This window comes from Zalophus californianus, chromosome 15 (genome assembly GCF_009762305.2).
Source record: "Zalophus californianus isolate mZalCal1 chromosome 15, mZalCal1.pri.v2, whole genome shotgun sequence".
Classification (NCBI taxonomy): domain Eukaryota; kingdom Metazoa; phylum Chordata; class Mammalia; order Carnivora; family Otariidae; genus Zalophus; species Zalophus californianus.
The window spans coordinates 68,270,156-68,290,058 of record NC_045609.1 but is presented as its reverse complement, the minus strand read 5'-3'; the positions used below and the strand labels follow the sequence as shown (position 1 = coordinate 68,290,058).

The 19,903-nt window shown below is 43.1% G+C and overlaps 1 pseudogene; it reads right to left on the bottom strand.

Moving 5' to 3' along the window:
* Positions 1 to 16,587: 16,587 nt before the first annotated feature.
* On the bottom strand, positions 16,588 to 17,630 carry LOC113923904 (annotated as a pseudogene).
* Between the last annotated feature and the right edge of the window lie 2,273 nt (positions 17,631 to 19,903).

Below are 19,903 nucleotides of genomic sequence, written 5' to 3'. Positions count from 1 at the left end.
GGCAGTAGGAAAGAGCTCTAGCCTAGATCGATTTATGTCATCATTATGACATGTCTAGAGAATACCATCTTTCAAAGTGAAAATCAAATTCTGGAGATGAAGAACTGCTTTTTAAGGGAAGTTTGTTGGCCCTGACATGATCACTTGAGAGCATCATCTTGCATCTTTGTATCCAGAATTTACTGAACTGTAGAATGGATAATACGATGTATCATTTGCTTTAGGCAATGCACTGTAAATATTTCATGGCTTTTAATATGTGCCATGATTAGGTATGTGTTTTAGGAGTCAAGAGGATAAGGCTTTAAAGCAATGAAATGGCAGTATTTCCTTTCAGTTCAACATGTTTTCATCTGGGAGCTTTAAAAACATGTCACAAGGAAAAATCTCCAAGGCTAAGGTTCTCCTGATGATATCAACAATGGGAAAGAGATCTTGAGTCTTGGTCTTTAGAGCCTCCATTTTTTTTCTAGAAGAAAATTCCCTAAAAAATGTTCATGGAAGGGACGCCTGGGTGGCTCAGTCTGTTAAGCGTCTGCCTTTGGCTCAGATCATGATCCCAAGGTCCTGGGATTGAGTCCTGCATCTGGCTCCTTGTTGAGATGCCTCTCCCTCTGCCTGCCACTCTCCCTGCTTGTGCTCTCTCTCTCTCTCTCTGACAAATAAATAAATAAAATTAAAAAAAATCATAGAAGTCCATAGCTATTTTGCAAATTTGTTTTGGTATTAGATAATATTACTCCAAAAGCCAGTTTTAAAATAAACTAGTGAATAAATGTTGAAAGAGAGCTTTAATGTTGAAGTGGTCTTAAAATGAATAAGCAAAGAAATAACATTCAGCAAATAATACTGAACACTTAATATGTATTGGGCTGTTTAATATCCAAATTGAGATGACAATTCGTGGCTCTTGGCACCCTAAAGATCAAGATAAGATTGGTTTGAATCCTTAAATTTACCTCCTGTGACAATTCCTCTAGCCTTAAAGGGATGTACCATTTAAGAGGGGAGCTAAGGCAAGTTCAGGAATAATTATAGGAAAGAAGTAAAGTGTACAGAGGAGAAAGAGAGAGAAGCCCTTGCAGCTGGAAGAATCAGAGGATGCTTCTCGGAATTGTGGAGGTATGTTTAGATGAAGGCAGAGAATCCAGTTATGGACCAAGGGAATAGTGTGAGCAAGGATATGGTGTCAGGAGAGTGTAGGGCAAGTACAACTGTCCTTGGTTGACTGGGGCATGAGGTACCTGAAGGGAAGAGTAGTGAGGAAAGCTAAGAGTGGGCAGCTGGTTTGGGGCTTTGGAGGTTAAGAGTTTTGTTAATGGTGGAATTATCCAGATGTCTTGCCTAAAGATTTGTTCTTATCCCCTGACACTAATGACATCTGTGTACAATGATTTGTTTGAGGACCTGTTTTCAATTCTTTTGAGTATATACCCCAAAGTAGGCAAACTCCATTCTTAATCCTGACCTGATGGATGGCCCCATCCCATTTTATAGTTTGATCTCAAATCCAAATCCTTCCTGCAGAACTCAAAAGCACCATTTCCCCATTCTGCTTGAATGTTCCCTTTATTTATTTACTTTTACTTTTTATTTTTAAAGAATTATTTATTTGAGAGAGAGAGAGAGAGAGCACGAACGAGGGAGAGGGCTCCCACTAAGCAGGGAGCCTGAATTGGGCCCATCCCAGGACCCTGGGATCATGACCCGAGCCACCCAGGCGCCTCTGAATGTTCCCTTTAAATAAGCCTTCTATTCTCTTTGTTGAAAGGCAGTGTGGGATAGGATTGAGGACACGTGGCCTGAGGCCAGAAGACCTGCAACCTAGGACTAGAGCTATCAGCTGGTTAGCTAAAATTGCCTGGCCTTCAGTTTAGCTAAAACTCAATGTACTCAACTATACCCTTCATTCCTCTTGAAGTTGTGATTAGCATGGGGACAACTGGTGTTTTGAAGAGTATTTTCCAAATGTCAACGATTCCTCCATACAGGTATGTACTAGGTCCTTAAGATTTCAAGCCAGAAAGGATTTTTAGAGCGAGCATGCTTGGAAATGCTATTATTGTACTAATCTAACTGAGGCCGCCAGGGAGCCCTATTTGGGGGCTGAATTGTGGGGTAAACTCCAGATCTTCTGATGCAAATCTGGGCCTTTTCCACCTCCCCACAGCCAGACCTCCCTCTGAGGCTCAGTCAAATCTTTTGTCCTTTCTCCTCTGGTTGAGAAAAAACAAGAGCAAACACAGTACCTCTGAATTATTCACTGAGTCAGTTGAGCTCAGATTTATCTCCAAAGTCTGGCTGTTCTGTGACCTTTCCTGAATTTCATTCTCCAGGCGTGGGAGTGAAGCCAGTCCTTCTCCTGGCTCCTGCTTACTATCCTTGGGAATTCTCTTATTTGTATTCCTGTCGCTGCCACTTTTAATGCACCAAAGCCTGCGTTTAAAGCAATAACCAGCCTGACGTTTATGAAATAAAAGATTGATATCAGCTTCATGAAACTCAGGCAAAAGCAATATCTTTTCTATACCTTGCTGTGCCTTTAACTGCAGGAACTTTTATACTCGGTGGCCACGGAGAAATGAAATAATAATAATGACAATAATAAAAAATAGCAATATCTTCTAAGAACCACAGTTTTGAGTAATGTTTTCTTTAATTTCTTTATTGATTTAATGACAAGAGAAGATTCGACTTATTACTTTCTTCAGTGTCCAAGTACATTTTCACTTTTAAAAGAAAGGTCATAGTGTATAGCTTAAAGGTTGACGTTTTGTTTATCACCTGGCTTCTTTATGCATTGGTAGCTTGGGCAGCTGAAATGCATGACCATGACCACCCTGTTTCCTCATGAGGAAGGTAAGAAGAATCAGATGGGAGAAAGCGTTGCTTCTCTTATGAAATAAAACATTCTGGAAAATAAGTCAGCTTTATACTTGTTCTTCCAGAAGGTCATTCCATTTTATGGGGGGGGGGTCTACTATTTATTTGCACACAGAGGCACAAGTGCCTAAAGTAAGTATAGGATTTGACATCTGTGACCCAACATAATTTGGCTTCAGTCAGACTTCCCAGTCGTATCACCCATTACTTTCACACCTGATGAGTTGGTCAAACTGGACATTTCTCATTTCCCATGTAATTATTTTCAGTTTTATTTTTATCTAGTCAGATAATCTCTGCCCTTTAATTGGAGTGTTTAATTTACTTGCATTTAACTGGGTTTGAGTCTACCATCTTGCTTTTTGTTTTCTATTTGGGCCATCTGTTCTTTGTTCCTTTTTCCCTCCTTTCCTGCATTCTTTAAGATTAACTGAGACTTTTTTTTAGTATGCTATTTGATCTCCTCTAACAGCTATTTTAAAGCCCTTTCTGCTAATCCCACCATTCCTTTCATTTCTGTATCTGTTCCTATTGACTGATTTCTCTCTTGGATTTGGGTCACATTTTCATGCTTTTTCACATAACTGGAAAGTTTTGGTTGTATGCTGGATGCCACAGTATGATTATCTGTATTTTATCGTTTTCCTTGTTAGAAGAGTTAAGTTTGGTCCTGGCAGGCAGTTAATTTACATGGGGCTCAAGACTTGTTTCAGGTATATAGTGAAAAAAGGAGGAAAGTGACTAAAGGTTAGAAAAATATTTAGGGGCCAAATCATCTAGAACTTTGTAGACCCCAGTAAGGAGTCTGGATTTTACTTAAACAAGAAACCAGTACAAAATTTTCGGCTAAAGAATGATACAATCTATCTTTTTAAAAATACTGTTTTCTGGGTTCAACTAAATAAACACTTATTGGAGACCTATATGAGCCAGGACATATGACAGACAATGGAAACCGGACCATGGATGAATATATAGGACGTTCCTGCCCTAGAAGAGCTCGCAGAGTGACTGAGGCTATTATGTGCGAATGTCACGATGGAGGTAGGCATGAAGTATTGGGAGACAGAACTGGTGCCTCAGGGATGGTGTCCTAGAGTAAGTTACTCTCAGCTGGCTGTTTAGAAATGACAGGACTTAGCCAGGTGAAAAGAGGAAAGGTACCAGCGGCAGGCAGAATACCTTGATTAAAGGTATGGAGAGGTGAAAGGGCTGTGTGTGGGGAAACACGGAGTTCAGTTTTGCTGAGTGTGAAGTGTGAAGCTTTGTTTACCCTCTCCTCTCCCCTCCAAAGTGCTTCCCACCCCAACCTGAGTTCCACATGTGCACGTGCCTCTACCCATTCTTCAGGTTCAATTCAAATATCACTTCCTTCATGAGCAATTCCTGATGCCTACAGAGAAGTGACTAGTATCGCCACTGCCAGGGTCTGTGTTATGCTCGTATTTAGCTCTCCATGTCCAATTTACCTATGTTTCAACTACAGAATCTAACAGCAATTGGCCTATAGTGGTCAATAAATATTTATTGATTAATAAATTCGGTAAATCTCCCGGGATGCTGATGTCTAGGTTTATTGCTAACCCCATTGTCTTTGTCCAGCTTCATACATCTTTTCATCACATTGGGCTCAGCTCTTCATATAGTTGCCCCAAATCACCAGGCAGCCATAACTTTTATTTGTACCGCACTATATTCACTGACCCCTTTCAATTCAAATAATGGGATATCTACTTTTTCTTCATCTTGTTGTTTCAAGTGTCTGGTACTTTGAATCTTAAATCTGGAAGACTCTTAAAAATCATCTAGTTTGTTGGTTTTTAAACTTGGCTGCACATTAAAATCAAATGGGGGAATTTTAAAAAAACATCTATGCTTGGGATCCACTCTCCAGAGACTGTGATTTAATTGCCCTGGGTAGAGACCTGGACATCCTATTAAAAACAAAAAATAAAAAACAAAAAAATCCCCCAAACAATTCTCCCCAGGTGATTCTAATGTATAATGAGGAGTTAGAACCACTGATCTAAGGCACGTTCCTTATATATGACAAAACTCATTATCTGTTACAAGGGAAGAAACTCAAGTCTGGAGAGGTCAAGTGACTTGTCTGAGGCTCACACAAGGAGCCTAATATACAGCAGATCTTCATCTAGAACCAAAGTCTCCTTCCTATGCTGCTATTTATTTATCTAATTCTTTTTTAAAGTTTTTATTCGAATTCCAGTTAACATACGGTGTTATATTAGTTTCAGGTATACAATATAGTGATTCAACTTTTATATTATCACCTGGTGCTCATCACAACAAGTGCATTCGTAATCCCCATCACTTATTTCACCCATCCCTCCACCCTCCTCCCCTTTGGTAACCACTGGATTGTTCTCTAAAGAGTCTGTTTCTTGTTTTGCTTTTCTTTTTTTCCCTTTGCTCATTTGTTTTGTTTCTTAAATTCTACATGAGTGAAATTTTTCTCTGACCTCTTTTGCTTAGCATAATACTCTCTAGTTCCATCCACATCATTGTAAATGGCAAGACTTAGTTCTTTTGGTTGAATAATATTTCATTATGTATGTGTGTGTGTGTATATATATATATATACACACACACACACACACACCACATCTTTATCCATTCATCAGCTGATGGACACTTGGGCTGTTTCCATAATTTGTCTACCTTCTCCTCACATTACCAATTTATGAGCAGTTCATTCTCTTTGAATTCTGAACTCTGACCCCCCTTCTCATGAGAACAAAGCCATATTCTTTGGAGCCTGATGAGCTTAGATTTGAGGGAGAGCATTTGTTTTCATGACAGTGTCCACCTCCTCTTCACAAGAGAGAAGCTTTTATTTGTCCAAACTTGATAATCATTTGGCCATAATTTCACTGGAGAGTTTTACAAGGGTAAACTTGTACTGGATTGTCTTACTCTCAGCATTGTTGTGAGGTTCAAATGAGATAACACACATACCGCATTTAATGTTGGGCTTGTGGCAGAGTGTGTGCTCAATAAACAGAAGTAATCAACAGTGTTATTATTACTATCATAATTCCTAATCAGTGCCGTGTGACAACCCTAATTAACAGTGATACTGATGTACAGTGGTTGTGGGTAATTGCACATATTTTAACATCTTCGAGGGACTGTACCAGGCAGTTTACATACATTGTTTCATTTAGCCTTAAATTATTATTGTTTCTAGTTTACACATGAGCAAGTTGAAGCCAGAGCATCTAAGTATCTTTTTCAGTCTCACTGATAAATGATGGAGATAGGTTTGGATCCCAGTGTGGCTGGTCCCAAAGTTTATGTGTTTTTGTTTGCAACTGACTGCCTTGTTCGGTCTCAGCATTTTGCAGAAGGGGTAATGGAAAGGCAATGGAAAGTTAAGGCTCCCATGCTGCATTCTTGATATTTCAGGTCAACAGTACAAGGGGCAACAACGATGACCTTCCTCAAAATGGACATTTCTGATGTTCCTGCTCTTACCTGTCATAGCCTCATAACATAAACACATCTTGTTAATCGGGTTGGCCCCATGGTCTCCCCTCTGTGTGTCCCTTCCCATCCCTTTGCTTCTGGTCCTGCTACTCTCACCGTCTGTGACTCTTTCCTCCTCTGCCTTCCTCTCCAAATATTTCTAATTTCTTAAGGCCCCACTTGAACCCTCATCTCTGTGACATCTCTGGCTGCTCCAGGCTGTGTAGACCTTTCTTTTCTTTGAATTCTTACTGCAAGCAGGGCCTAGACTCTGTAGGTGAGCACTTGTCTAAGTCAATGTCCTTCGGTCAAAAGTAGCAAATGCCACTCCAACCTCAGGCATATGAAGAGAATGTACCAGAAGGACACAAAAGTATCTCCTGAAACTGAGGGGCAGCTCATGTAGCTGGGCCTTATGAGGGACTTGAAAGCCTTCAGGAAGCAAGGCTGCTCCTCTCTTGTGGGTCTCAGGTTCTCTCTGTGTTTTGCTCCATTATTTCCATATAAAAGGTTTTCTGTGTTATTTCATGTCCCTTACTTGGTCAGCATCCCTCTGTTCTTTTAGTTCAGGTGTTTAAAGAGAAACACAGGGATTTCAATGTTGTGGGAGGGACACTTTCTTTTTTTTAAAGTAGGCTCCATGCCCAGCATGGAGTCCAACGTGGGGCTTGAACTCACAACCCTGGAGTCAAGACCTGAGCTGAGATCGGGGCGCCTGGGTGGCTCAGTCAGTTGAGCTCCCAACTCTTGATTTCAGCTTTCAGCTCAGGTCATGATCTCAGGGTTGTAAGATCAAGCCCCATGTCTGGCTCTGCGCTCAGTGGGTTATCTGCTTGAGATTCTCTCTCTCCTTCTCCCTCTGCCCCTCCCCCTGCTCTCTTTCAAATCAATCAATCAATCAATCAATCTTAAAAAAAAAAAAAGACCTGAGCTGAGATCAAGAGTCTGAGCCACCCAGGCACCCTGGAAGGGACACTCTTATTAGCCCATTTTGGTGTTTACGGGATACCACTGCGGTTCAATCAGCTGTGACCCAACCAAGGGTACACGGTGTGAGTGGGGTCAGTTTCTCTGACATGGGAATGGGAGGCAGTGTTAGCTGGGCAGGAAACTGTAAAAATGCCCGCTTCAGCACTTGATAAGACATTGCCTTGGATAATTCTTTAATTGATATAGTAATTACTAGTGACATTGCCATAAGCCTCCCCATGGAAGTGACACTGTCTTTCCTATCTTTTTGTGCTTCTTTCTCACTACACACACTCAAAATGCCATATCTGATTGTTTATGAACTGACTGAAACAAGGAGCAGGACATTATTTAGAGAGCTGCTATCGTCCCTGGTTTTGGGCACAGAGCTCCTAAAAACATTGGAATTTGAGTGATGAGGGTGATAGGAAGCTCTTTTGTTCTAATGAGGTGACTCTTTCTGGACCCCTAGATAGCTTCAGGATGGGGGCTTGGTCCAGAAAGGCCAAGCCTTGACCATGAACTTGGAACTTTCAGCCCTAACCTCTCAACCTTTGTGGTGGAATGGGGGCTGGAGATTGAATTAATCACCAGTGCTCAGTGATTCAATCAATCATGCCTACGAAATGAAACCTCCATAAGAACTCCTAAATGACAGGCTCAGAGAGCTTCTGGGTTGGTAAACAAACACAGCAAGGTGTTCAGCTGGCATACCTGGAGAGGGCAGGGGAGTCCTGTGCACCCTTTTCTTTATGCATCTTTGCTCTGTATCTTTTCCACTTGGCTGTTCCTGAGTTGTACCCTTTATAAGAAAGTGCTCATAAAAAGGAAAGTGCTTTCCTGAGTTCTGTGAGTTGACTTAGCAAATTATCCACCCTGAGGGAGAGATTGTGGGAGCCCCTGACTTATAGCCAGCCTGTTGGTCAGAAGTACAGGAGGCCCAGGATTTGCGGCTGGCATCTGAAGTGGTTGGGGGCCATCTTGTGGGACTGAGCCCCGAACCTATGGGGTCTGCACTAACTCCGGGTAGTTGAGTATCAGAGTTGAATTGAGTTATTGAGTACCCGGTTGGTGTCTGGAGAATCAGAAAATTGGTGGTTGGGGGTCAGAAAAACTCCAAAAAGGCCAAAGGGAGAAGTGCTGCATCAAGGAGATAAAGAAATTCTCACAGTGATTGAGCTTCACAGAACACTCTTGTACCCAGTGGGTTAATCTGCTCAGACTGCATGAGAGAAGAAAATTAAAAACAAAAACAAAAACAACAACCTCTCTAAATTAGTCTGGAAAAGTTAGAAACTGGTGGTACCACTAGGTCAAACAGCAAAACAAGCTAGTGAAGTTTCCCAAATGATACTCAGCTCAGGGAGAGCAGCTAGTGGAGATGCACAGTCTGGCCTTGGCATCTTCTGAAAGCTTCCCCTCAGGAGGACCGGGCCATGTGGGAACGGGGCTTCAGCTCTGAGCTTTGCTGTCCAACTCAGTTCTGATTTCCCTGTGAGTCAGCACTCCCCATCACAGGAGAGAAGTGCCCCAGCACTTCCCCACCCCACACCCCTCTCTGGGGAAGGCTTTGAGGGTGCCCATTACACTGCCTCCAGGGACCTTGCATTTTCACACCCGCTCCTAGAGTAGGAACCTTGGATTTAGCTCCACACACCTTGTGGCTCCTGGCACAAGCCTGGGCACATGATGGCTATTCCCCAAGTTGACCATGCCCTGATTCCACGTGAATCTTATGCCTCCACTTTGTTCAGCTCCACTGAACAGTGACAAGGCCCGGGAGAAGGGAGAGGAGTATCCTGGCTTCCAAGGCCAAAATGAATCCTGGTGTGAAAAGCTTCCTTCTCTATGAACGAAAGTTCAGCCTTCATCGGGCAAGTGGAAGAGAACTTTTCTTTCTTTTGACTGAGAATTAGCATCCACCTGTGCTGTTTTTGAGCAAGTTGGCCTGCATCTTCTGGGTCTGTGGGTAAAGTCTTTCACCTGCCACACTAATGACAAGGGCAGCTTATTAAAAATCCCGGAAACAAATAAACCCTGCTGTGCTCCCACAAAATGTTGGGAGGTATGGCAATATCCCCTAATAAGATACACCATTGAAAGGCAATTCAGTCAACTAATAACAATTAATTGAGTACCTACTATATGCTAAAGACTATAATAGGTAATGGGGTATTAGAGTTAAAAACAGCAGGGCACCCCACCAAATAGCACAAGATAAGAATGTCTGTACATACAGGCTTATCTTTTTTTTTTTTTAATTTTATTTATTTATTTGAGAGAGAGAGAGAGACAAGTGGGAGAGGGAGCAGACTCCCCGCTGAGCAAGGAGCCTCATACAACTCAGGGCTCGATCCCAGGACTCCCGGATCATGACCTGAACTGAAAGCAGATGTTTAACCGACTGAGCCACCCAGCCCCCCTCCTTTTTTTTTTCTTTTAAATAATTATATCTAGAGCTGCTCATCTACTGTTTGTTAGGGATAAAGAAATTGAAACTTAAAAAAGAGGGGGGACTTCAAACAAAGCTTGTTTTTCAAAGAACTTCTTCACCTTACAACTCTTTTCTTTATGGCTTATGCCTTCTGTCTGCTCTTCAGTCTGGGCTAGAAACACATGGGCACAAGCTCCATGCCTCTAGCAAGAAGGAAATCTTTAGCCAGTTCCTGAGCAGGCATCACTCTTTGCTCACAGGTCCTGACCCAGTGAGCCTCAGGTATAGGTGGGTGGTTGCAGAACAGTAGGGATATGGGGTTTCAGCTCCACCGAACTGTGGTGATGGCCAGTAATGGACCACCATGGGGTCAACAAGGATCATGCCAAAACTTCACGATTCCCTGGTGACAGCTCTTCAGATCACAGCACCCTTGACCACCATCAACACATGCAGAAACCCTCTTTTTTTTCACTGCTTCTCATACCTTCAGTTGCCAGTGTGATATTTATCCTGCAAGTTTTAGAATCCAGTAACCTCAAAGGCAATTCTTCCCTTTGGACTTTCTGTCTTCTCTCTAGTTCTTCATTTGAGTAGGTCACAAATAGAAGAGGCAGGAAGAGAAAGCAGGAATAATTTTTCTTTGAAGAGACCACTGGCCAATATAGATTGATAAATATATATATATATATATATATATATATATATATATATATATTATGTATATACTCTCTACAAAGCATTCTCTCTCTCTCTCTCTGTGTGTAGCATATTTGCTTATTCCGTTTCACAATATTAAACTTTACCTGAGCCCATTACTCCTGGAAAACAGTGACAGTTAAGAAATCTCCTAGCCTTTTGTGTTCCAATAAACAGTTTATCATAAAGAACTACCCTTCCCCATGTGACTTTGATAAGACTCAAAGTCCACTCTTTCTTATGGCTCACATAGACATGGGGGTGCCTCCCTTATTTACCCAGGACAAAGCCAAACACAGCCCTCTCCCTTTTGTCTGAACCTGCTGACAAGGCTGGACACAGCCTCTCCAACTTCCTGTTCTTTGTCTTATGATTGGTTAGCTGAGATTAGAACTGTTTGTCCCCCTGAAACTAGCTAACCATAGAGGAAAACGTTTTCTGGTGTGATAACTGACTGAGACTTGTCCTGCTTTGCAAAACAACCCCAACTATAAATGACCTCACTTGCAGCTTATTTACTCTCCTTCTGCTCCCTTAGAAGTTTAAGGCAAAACCACCCCATGGAGACGCCCTGATCTTTGGATTGGGTGCTCTTTTTATTGCAACAGCCCGAATACAATCAATCTTCTTATTCATCTGGTGTTTGCCTCTCCCCCCATATTTACTGAGATACTACTGACCTGTTTTTGCCTTTGACAAGCTACCCAGGTTTTATTGAACCTCTATTGTACATGGGGGAGGCAGAGATAACTATGATACTCTTTCTTCTAAGAGCTCAACATGCAATAGATAAAAGATAAACAAACCTGAGTAATCCTAGTGCCTGGAGGCTGTAATAAGCACTTAAGAGAGGTGAAGAGCACCAAGGTAACTGTGGAGATGGAGGTGGGGTTTTCAGTTCTGTGTGCCTCCCTCTCCTATGGCTATGTCCCTGGTTGTCAATAAAATATTTCCTGGGCTCCTGGAAGAAAATGCTGCTGGGAAATATGGAATTTAAAATAGGTATGGAAGAGCAGAACAACCTTCCCAATATGTGGTCCCCTGCGGGAGGTACAGAGTGGGGAGAGCAAATCTAAGCACACCTGCATCCCCTCTCCCCCCAGCCACCTCAAATAAGCATACAATTGAAGTCAACCCAATGTCCTTGATATGCAAGCTTCAAAAAAGTCTTCTGGCCCCCACTTCCAACCAACCAGACAGCTTCTTTCTGCAGAGAAAATCAGTGGCAGACACTGTCTGCTTTCAAGAGTCTGAAAATGACCTGAGCAGCCGGAATGACACCAGCAGACACAGGGCAGGAGAATGTGGTATCCAGTCAGCCTCAGGAAAATGATAAAGGGACCAACTTGCTGAGCTGATTGCTGCACAAAGGTTATTTACACAAACCCAATCTGGTCCTGGCCAGTGAAAAGAGGATTGAAGGGAATTATCAATTAATAGTTCATCAGACTTTAGCCTTGCCTTAGCTTGCAGAGGCTCAGATTGCAGCCAGTGGGTTGTTTTCCCTCCCTTTCAAAACTGAGGATGCGGGAAGGGGAGATAAATTGCCAAACAAAACCAGATTGCAAAGGAGGCAGTCTATCACAGCTTCCAGGGAATCATAAAGGGCATCATCTTTATCGTAAATCATAAATGTGCATAAACTTAAATGCACATTACAGTGGCTAAAGCCTAGCTTAAATTGGTGCATTTTTGTTTCAATAGCATGTGATTATTCTTGTGATGTTATTACTGTGATTATAACTATTGAAATTTGCCAGTGTATTGAGATAGCTTGTCCAAAGAGATGCAGCTTGAAATCATGAATAACAGGTGATTTGTTGTGAGCACCCATTGAAAGGGCAACTGGTCAGGCAGAATTCCATTTGGGAAGCTCAGTGTGGTAGGGAGAGCCTGGCTGCTTACAAATGGGGAGAAAGAGATGGTGGAAAGAGAGCTGACCTTGATCCCCAATCTTGATGCTGCAGGATCTTGGAGAAGTCACTTTACTCCCCACTATGAAGTTCCATAAACATGCTATAATGCACATTAATGCTGCCAGATCTTTGCATGTCCTGTTGCCTCTTTTCCTCAAAGGTCTCACTTGGTAAATTGTCTTCCTTCAAGTTTCTGCTAGAATATCTTCATTAGATCTTCCCCTGCTCTCTCCAGGTAGAGCAGATGACAGGACAACCATCAACATTTATTAATATCGTGAATATAAGATAGTATGATGGTGGTGAGGCTTATGTATCACAGAGTATTATAAGTATTAAAAATGGGAGACAGGTCTGGCTCGACTTTATATCCACTGCATAGTGATGGCACTTGGGGGACAATTAGTAAATATTGGCTGAATAAGTTTCTTCCCCAGTATAGTAAGCAAAGCTCCCACAGAATTGTAGCAAGGATCAAGGGAAATTATAAGTATTAATATACCCGGTAGTGAACTATACACAAATCAAACATTTTCAAATCAAACTGGACAAGAAGAATCTGTGTGAGAAATCATATGGCTGCTCATAAACCCAGCTGGCATCTGCTAATCTGTCTTCAAGAATCCAAGTCTCCTGCCTCAGCAGCTCTTCAGAACAAGAAAATCCCGTTTTATCATGAGTCAAAAAGGGTAGGATGTTGCCTTTTTTTTTTTTTTTAATAGAGTATGGAAAGAGGTAGTGAATGGCAAGATAGAGTGATGCTTTGGAACACAATCTACCCATCAACAGTTGTATTTGCAAACATTGATTGTGCTCTACTCTTCAACTTTAGATGGCAGGTTGGCCTCTGACATCTAGGGTCTTCTCCTTCTTAGAAGGTCCAGGGGGAGAGGAGGGCTGCTTATCGTGCTTCCTCCTTCAACAGGATGTAGGGAAACATGAAGCATCAGGAAGACCAGAAGAAGGGGTGTGGCTCATGGAAGGAGGCAGGGAGAGGAAGCCCCCTTGGTTGAGAGGCCCTGGGGCCACACTCTGTTACTGCTGGTCAGGATGTTTGGCCTTAATCTCCATCCTGCCTTCACATGTTGCAGGGAGAGGGGAGGATACACCACCTAGAAACAAGGGGAAAAAGTCTTTAGGATACACAAATCCCTGAGTCTCCATCTTAGCACCAGGACTCGTTCTCCTGAAGTTTGCTGGAGGCTTCATCATCATCAGGCAAATATTTACCCAAATTATTAATTTCTAGAGCTTCAGTTCCACTGTTTATTGTTGACATATTTTATTGTAGTTGGGGGCAGGACCAGAAAGTAACAGTTACTTTCTCTCATCAGGGAGATAGGACTGAGCAATCTCAGCTGCTGGACATGGGCAAGACAAATCATTTTCTCTGTCATTAAAACTCCTCCTGGGGTGAGAACCAGGATGGAGAATGCACATTGAGTGTCAAGTGAATGGACACCATTCTCCCTGCCTTCTTGCTGCTGGACTAGACTGTAACCTCTCGGAGGGGAGAGGCAATGGCTCGATTACTTAGCTCTGTATTTCCAACAACATGCATAGGATAAAAGTGAAGGAATGAATGAAGGAATGAGCTCTCTTTAACACCACCCACAGAGACAGATGAGTACTCAGCTCTGTTTTAGGGGGAGCGTGTTGCAGGAAGGTGGAAACAGGGTGGGAAGGGATGTGACCTGGCTCCTAGAGAAGGACCACACACCATCACCCTGGGGCTGATTTCTCCCGAGGAAGAGCAACCAGGGAATCTGGTCCCCCCAACCCCCCGGCTTTTTAAAATTAATTAATTAATCAATATTATGTTCAGGTAGCCACTGTATAGTACATCATTAGTTTTTGATGTCGTGTTCAATGATTCATTAGTTATGTATAACACCCAGTGCTCATCACAACACGTGTCCTCCTTAATACCCATCACCCTGTTATTCCCCTCCCCCTCTTCCCTTCCTTCTGAGACCCTCAGTTCATTTCCTGGGGTCCATAGTCTCTCATGGTTCATCTCCCTCTCTGATTTCTCCCCTTTCAGATTTTCCTCCCTTCCCCTGTAGTCTTCCGTGCTATTGCTTATGTTCCACATATGAGTGAAACCCTATGATAATTGTCTTTCTCTGCTTGACTTATTTCACTTAGCATAATCCCCTCCAGTTCCATCCATGTTGATGCAAATGGTGGGTGTTCACCCTTTCTGATGGCTGAGTCACATTCCATTGTATGTATGGACCACATCTTCTTTATTCATTCTTCTGTTGAAGGGCATCTTGGCTCCTTCCACAGTTTAGCTATTGTGGACATTGCTGCTATGAACATTGGGGTGCATGTGCCCCTTCTTTTCACTACATCTGTATCTTTGGGGTAAATACCTAGTAGTGCAATTGCTGGGTCATAGGGTAGCTGTATTTTTAACATCTTGAGGAACCACCATTGTTTTCCAGAGCGGCTATACCAGCTTGCAAGGAAATCTGTTTTTACCTCAAAGGCCAGACTGAAGCAAATGGGGTTGGGCAGGCTCCCCTCTCCAGGTTCCACCCTGTTGTAGGTCAGAGAAAGAGCCCTGGAAGAGGAGAAAGGGAACTGAGCTCTGGCTGTGCCCATAGACCCAGTATGGACTGGACAAGTCCCTTTCATTTCCTGGGTCTCTCTTTCCATCATCACAGAATTGGTGAGGAATTGGTTCATTCTGGGCATCTCTGACATTCCCCTGGGTACATCTGGTGGCAGAGAGGAGAGAAGACCTGTGGGTTTGGAGCAGCCACTGCAATTGGTAAAGTTTTTTGACAAGGCCTCCTTAAAAATTTCTGGCAAATTGCTCACTTGACTTAACAGTATATCTGTTTGTTTTAATATATAATAATGTGTGTGTACGAAACCTTCTAAGTGCATAGAATTATCTTAGAAGCTGAGCCATGTTTGCCTTGGATTCTTCATCTCTGTGGGCATTACCACCTCATTCCTGAGTGTGGGGAACATCAGAGCTACATGACCTGAGGGTCCCTTGTAGCTCCTAAACCTCCTGAGGTTTAAAGAAATTTGGAGTAGATAATTCCTCTCATTTCCCCCAAACAAACCCACATTCCCATTCCTTGTTTCACAATATTCTGATCTGAATGTCATCCTTTGATGAGAAAGTTAAGGACACAGCAAAATTCTATGGAATTCTTTAGTAAATCCTTGAATTCAGGAACTTATCCTTCTTTGTTTGATTTATTTCTTCCTGGGCTACTTCTTAATATCCCTGATAAATTTAGATGGAACACATTCAGGAAAAAATTCCTTTCTGGATATGTCTTCTCTAAAAGCATGCTATAACCCCCTTAGTACAGGTCAGCTAAACTACTTGCTTCTTGGTAACAAGAAGGTGGAAAAACTGCAGGGACAATTATTTATTCATTATTTTCTTCTTTTGGTCTTAATAACTAGTTTTGTAATTGCTAGACCTCTATTGGCTCCAGTAAAAAACTGCCATTTTAGAAGCATGCCTGAGTTACAGGGGATTACTAGATGTCGACAAGTGCTAGAATTATGTGGCAACAATAATATATAATATGCCTCTGGTGTCCCTGTGTGCAATTTGCCAGCTTCTCTGGCGCAGCCCTAACAAACTCAGCAAAGGTCTGCTCACTGCTAGGGGCCAAAGAGCAAGTCTCCCTTGGTTGCAGAGACTGGGAGAACACATTGGTTATGCTGACAAGTACCTTACTTGGTCCTTAAATCAGAAGGCTGTCTTTGTCCCCTGGGACCTCAAGGCAGGAACTGCCATCCTTTCAACCTTCACAGCCACAAAGACCTAAGGCCCCTTTAAAGGGCTCTCAAGGATGTATGTCAGGCATTGCTTTTGACAGTTGATGTCACTAACAGGAAACTTCCAGCTCAGAACCCGGGCTTATCAGCACATTCAACACACTGTCTTTTGGGAGACCCATACCACATGAGAAATGGGAATTAATCCGAAGGGGAAAAAGTATTTTTTTTTTTTTTTTTGGCTGGGTACAGTATACTTTATTGATGGTACATGACAAGGTGGGGCTCCCCAAGCCCCTCCCCTTCTTCAGGGGGTCTGGGATGGAAACGGTGGAGGTCGGGAGATTCTCAGTGTTTTGTGGGATAAGTTGGAGCAGGGACTCCCCAGCAGCTGAGGGCCTCTCTTCCTCTTGCTCTCACTGGGGCTGGTGGTCCAGGGGGCTCTTACTCCTTGGAGGCCATGTGGACCATAAGGTCCACCACCCAGTTGCTGTGACCGAATTCATTGTCATACCAGGAAATGAGCTTGACAAAGTGGTCGTTGAGAGCAATGCCGGCCCCGGCATCAAAGGTGGAGGAGTGGGTGTCACTGTTGAAGTCGCAGGAGACAACCTGGTCCTCAGTGTACCCCAGGATGCCCTTGAGGGGGCCCTCTGATGCCTGCTTTATCACCTTCTTGATGTCGTCGTATTTGGCAGCTTTCTCCAGGCGGTAGGTCAGATCCACGACGGACACGTTGGGGGTGGGGACACAGAAGGCCATGCCAGTGAGCTTCCCGTTCAGCTCAGGGATGACCTTGCCCACAGCCTTGGCAGCACCAGTGGAAGCAGGGATGATGTTCTGGGCAGCCCCTCGGCTGTCGCGCCACAGCTTCCCAGAGGGACCGTCCACGGTCTTCTGGGTGGCAGTGATGGCATGGACGGTGGTCATGAGGCCCTCCACGATGCCGAAGTTGTCATGGATGACCTTGGCCAGAGGAGCCAAGCAGTTGGTGATGCAGGAGGCATTGCTGACAATCTTGAGGGAGTTGTCATACTTCTCATGGTTCACACCCATCACGAACATGGGGCATCGGCAGATGGAGCAGAGATGATGACCCTCTTGGCCCCGCCCTTCAAGTGAGCCCCAGCCTTCTCCATGGTGGTGAAGACCCCAGTGGACTCCACAACATACTCAGCACCAGCATCACCCCATTTGATGGCGGTATCTCGCTCCTGGAAGATGGAGATGGACTTTCCATTGATGACAAGCTTCCCGTTCTCAGCCTTGACTGTACCGTGGAATTTGCCACGGGTGGAATCATACTGGAACATGTAGACCATGTAGTTGAGGTCAATGAAGGGATCATTGATGGTGACAATATCCACTTTGCCAGAGTTAAAAGCAGCCCTGGTGACCAGGCGCCCAATACGGCCAAATCCGTTCACTCCGACCTTCACCATCGTGTCTCAGGGACGCGGCTGGCACTGCACCAGAATACGCGGCTGTCTGTCGAATGGGGAGGAGCAGAGAGCTGGGGAAAAAGTATTCTTGTCCTGGCGTCTGACTCTTCATTTTTTCTTTAAACTTTATTGAGATTTAATTTTCCTATAATGAAACGCACTCATTTTAAGTGTACCGTTTAATGTTTTGGCAACTATGTATACCATGTGACCATCATAATCAAGATACAGAACATTTTTGTCATCCTCCATAGTGCCTTATGCCCTTTATACTCAATGCCCCGCATGCACCCTAACTCTGGGCCATGACGGCTTTCTGTCATTAGAGATTAGTTTTACCTACTCAGGAAAGTTAAATGAATGGAACAATATGGTGTGTATTCTTGTTTCTGGCTTCTTTTGCTTAGCATATGGTTTCGAGATTCAGCCACGTTTCTCTGCATGCCAGGAGTTCCTTTTGTTTCTGAGCAGTATTCGTTGCATAAATATACCACAAGTTGCTATCCATTTACCTGTCGATGGGCATTTGGGTTGTTTTCAGTTTTTGGCTTCTACGAATAAAGTTTCTATGAACAAAAGTCTTCTTTGTAGACATACATTTCTTAGAAGAGTATCTATGAATACAACGGCTGGATCATATGGTAAATATAGGTTTAAATTTTTTTATTTTATTTATTTGACAGAGACACAGCAGGAGAGGGAACACAAGCAGGGGGAGTGGGAGAGGGAGAAGCAGGCTTCCCGCTGAGCAGGGAGCCCGATGCGGGGCTCGATCCCAGGACCCTGGGATCATGACCTGAGCCGAAGGCAGACGCCTAACTACTGAGCCACCTAGGCGCCCCTAGATTTAAATTTTTAACAAACTGTCAAAAGGTCTCTAAAGCATGTGTGCTATTTTACATTCCCATGAGCAATGCATGAGAGTTCCATTTGCTCCATATCATTACCCACATGGTATTATTAGTCTTTTTTTTTTAGGATTTTTAATTGTTTTAAAATAATCTCTACACCTAATGTGGTGCTTGAACTCACAACCCCAAGATCAAGAGTTGCATTCTCTACTGACTGTGTCAGTCAGGCGCCCCAGTATTGTCTTAATTTTAGTCATTTTAGTGTATGTGGAGTAATATCTCATTGTGCTTTTATTTGTATTTTCCTGATGATTAATAATGTTGAGCATCTTTTCATGTACTTTTAGTCATTTACATATCTTCTTCTGTGAAGTGTCTGCTCAAGTATTTGGCCAATTTTATTATTTGTCTTATTATTTTGTAAGTTTAAAAAATTCTAGATTTGTCAGATGTAGATAGTGTAAACATTTTTTTTTTTTTAATTTTTATTGTTATGTTAATCACCATATATTACATCATTAGTTTTTGGTGCAGTGTTCCATGATTCATTGTTTGTTCATAACACCCAGTGCTCCATGCAGAACGTGCCCTCCTCAATACCCATCACCAGGCTAACCCATCCCCCTACCACCCTCCCCTCTAGAACCCTCAGTTTCTTTTTCAGAGTCCATCATCTCTCATGGTTCGTCTCCCCCTCTGACATACTCCCCTTTTCTTCCTCTTCTGTTATCTTCTTCTTTTTCTTTTTTCTTAAAATATGTTGCGTTATTTGTTTCAGAAGTACAGATCTGTGATTCAACAGTCTTGCACAATTCACAGCGCTCACCGTAGCACATACCCTCCCCAATATCTATCACCCAGCCACCCCATCCCTCCCACCCCCGACCACTCCAGTAACACTCAGTTTGTTTCCTGAGATTAAGAATTCCTCATATCAGTGAGGTCATATGATACATGTCTTTCTCTGATTGACTTATTTCACTCAGCATAACACCCTCCAGTTCCATCCACGTCGTTGCAAATGGCAAGATCTCATTCCTTTTGATGGCTGCATAATATTCCATTGTGTATATATACCACATCTTCTTTATCCATTCATCTGTCGATGGGCATCTTGGCTCTTTCCACAGTTTGGCTATTGTGGACATTGCTGCTATAAACATTGGGGTACACGTACCCCTTCGGGTCCCTACATTTGTATCTTTGTGGTAAATACCCAGTAGTGCTATTGCTGGATCGAACGGTAGCTCTAATTTCAACTGTTTGAGGAACCTCCATACTGTTTTCCAGAGGGGTTGCACCAGCTTGCATTCCCACCAACAGTGTAGGAGGGTTCCCCTTTCTCCACATCCCCGCCAACATCTGTCGTTCCCTGACTTGTTAATTTTAGCCATTCTGACGGGTGTGAGGTGGTATCTCATGGAGGTTTTGATTTGGATTTCCCTGATGCCAAGCGATGTTGAGCAC